Source organism: Schistocerca piceifrons, chromosome 2, assembly GCF_021461385.2.
Source record: "Schistocerca piceifrons isolate TAMUIC-IGC-003096 chromosome 2, iqSchPice1.1, whole genome shotgun sequence".
NCBI classification, from domain to species: Eukaryota; Metazoa; Arthropoda; class Insecta; order Orthoptera; family Acrididae; genus Schistocerca; species Schistocerca piceifrons.
In genome coordinates this window covers 829,385,397-829,388,063 of record NC_060139.1, presented here as the reverse complement: position 1 = coordinate 829,388,063, position 2,667 = coordinate 829,385,397, and positions in this window count along the sequence as shown.

Below are 2,667 nucleotides of genomic sequence, written 5' to 3'. Positions count from 1 at the left end.
GCAGGAGGCACTCCTAGGGTCACTCCTGCCATTGTCAACCCTCATAATGAGGAAAAACCCAGAAGCGATTTTGAGTGGATGGACAGTGTTGTGGTCAATGTTACTTAAAAGCAATTTCAGTTTCTAAAATTTTTGTCACTGTATCAACTAAGATGCAACTTTCTGCCAATTTTATCATTTTCTAAAATTTTATTGATGTTTTATTAAGTTACAGTTTGGAGGTTATTTTATTTTCTACAATATCTTGTGATGTCGAAAACACTATGGCGTTTTTTTTTTAAAGCCTAATGATGAACATTCTTTTTTGTTTTCCTTTTGATGTTAAAGAAGTCAGTTTGTCCTGGTAAAAAAATGTCACTTTCGTGTTTTTATATGCCAATTTTGTAGAATTTTCACACTTCTCTTTGTAATAAAACAGCTCTGTTTGTATTTGCAATAATTAAATTCCATCCTTCTGTCATTCAAAACCTGCTAACTGAATAAATTGGGTCATAAAACCGCTAAGTTAATATTCACTTTATATTTTAATGTATAAAACATAATCACAGATTTCATTCATTAGTACCAAGTAACTAATTATTTTACCTTTTTTAAAAAGGTAATAGTTTGGATTGGACGAGTTTTTCGAGATTATCCCAGTTTCTCTTATCATGCAGTTAATGGTTTTTGCATAGTGGCTTTGCATAGTCAGTTAGTTAGTTATATGTTCCATAAATCATTTTGCACAGTAGATCTTAACGATGTGGAACTAGTCATTTTATGTTCACATCACAAACTAGTCTGAACATACAGTTACATTCTGAACATTTCTAATTAAAAAAAAACACTATCAAGGAAACTAATCCACTGGCAATGGACATCCTGAAAGCTACCACTAAAACGAATATCTCAGAAAGAACATAAAGGACATGCTAACATTAAATATAATGAAATGGTTGATGACTTTGCAGAAAACACTGCTCAAAACGACATTTTTAAATCTGACTACTGCCGTCATCATACCTGAAGACTACACTACATGCTCGAATAAGACATCAGTGGGAAGAAGAATATCAGTTACAAATACACATCAAAGGCAAATAATATGGTCAAATACAGACAAACATTCCCTCGAAGCTGTGGTTCCACATAATCAGGGAGGATGAAAAATATAACTATATAATATAAAACCATATATAGTCCCATAATTCTTATAAGATTTAATCATGAATCATTTCCTAGGCACCTTCAGCAAATACATGTCCAAGATAACGCTTACTATGACTGTGATGGAATAATAGTAGTAGATGTTCATAACAATTTTCTCAAAATACTTATTCCTTAATGAAATTTATTGGAAATAATATGCCTCTGTCTCCAACCGAAAACTCAAACACATAGTACCAATACTATGAACAATAACAATCTACATAAAGGCCTAAAATCACTTACCCTGGTCCAAAAAGGGGTCCAACACCGAGGAACACACGATTTCAATAAATTGCCAGCATCCATTAAAAAATTGATTTCAAGTAAAGCACAGTTTAAAAAAGTTTGAAAAAATTTTTTGGTAAGCAACTCCTACTCTAAAGACAAATATCTTAACAGGGGCTGTTACACCAGCTTAAGTAGAAATAACTGTTAGATTTCAGTTTTGACAGCATTTAGTCAAGATTAGGTATTTTGTGTATGATGAATTTATCAACAGTGCATAACTATATTTCATTCTGATAGTGTAGTAATTCTGTAAATATTAGTAGTTCCATTTTATTGCAATTGTATTTAACATACATTGACAATCTCTTGACAAATGATCAGGGAAATGAGTATTATATTCAAATGTTCAATTTTTTTATGTTATACTTTCTGACATGTTCCATATCCATGAATCTCTCATTCTTCGGTCTACAGGTCGAAAACTGAATCTAATCTAATACAACCGGCCTCTGGATTGTTTTGAGCATCTCTTTAAAGCTCTCACGCTGACTAAACGATTCTGTGATCAAATGTGCCACTCTTTGGATCTTCTCTGTCTCTGGTAATGGTCCCATGTCGATGAGCAAAAATCAAGAATATGTAGAACAAGCTCCTTGTAAGTCGCTTCCTTCTTGGATGAGTTACATTTCTTTAAGATTCTTCCTATAAATCTCAGTCTGATACCTACTTTTCTTACTATTTGTTTTGTGTGGTGATTCCACTTAAGGTCACTCTGGATAGACATTTTAAAGTATAAAGGACCTAATGTTTCCAGTAATATTTCATCAATAGGGCAGTTGTAAAGCATCGGATTTCTTTTCTTATGTGTGCAGAATATGTGACATTTATGTATGTTCAGGGTCAACTGCCAGAGCCTGTATCATTCATTAATCATCTGTACGTCATTTTGCGAATAGATACTGTCTTCTGTCTTCGCTATTTTCTTACAGTCAACCACATCTTCTGTAAACGGTGTTAAAGAGATTCCAATGCTTTCCATTTACGTATATATTGTAAATGGTGACGGTCCAGCACACTTCTATCAGGTACTCTGGAAATTATCTTTACATCCGTCGATATTGTTCTGTTAAAAACAACGTGTTAAGTTCTATCTGCAAGGAAGCCTTGAATCCAGTCACAAATCTGGTCCCATACTCAAAAAGCTCGCATTTTTCCCCACAAAATGGCATTGTGGGATGGTGTCAAATGCCT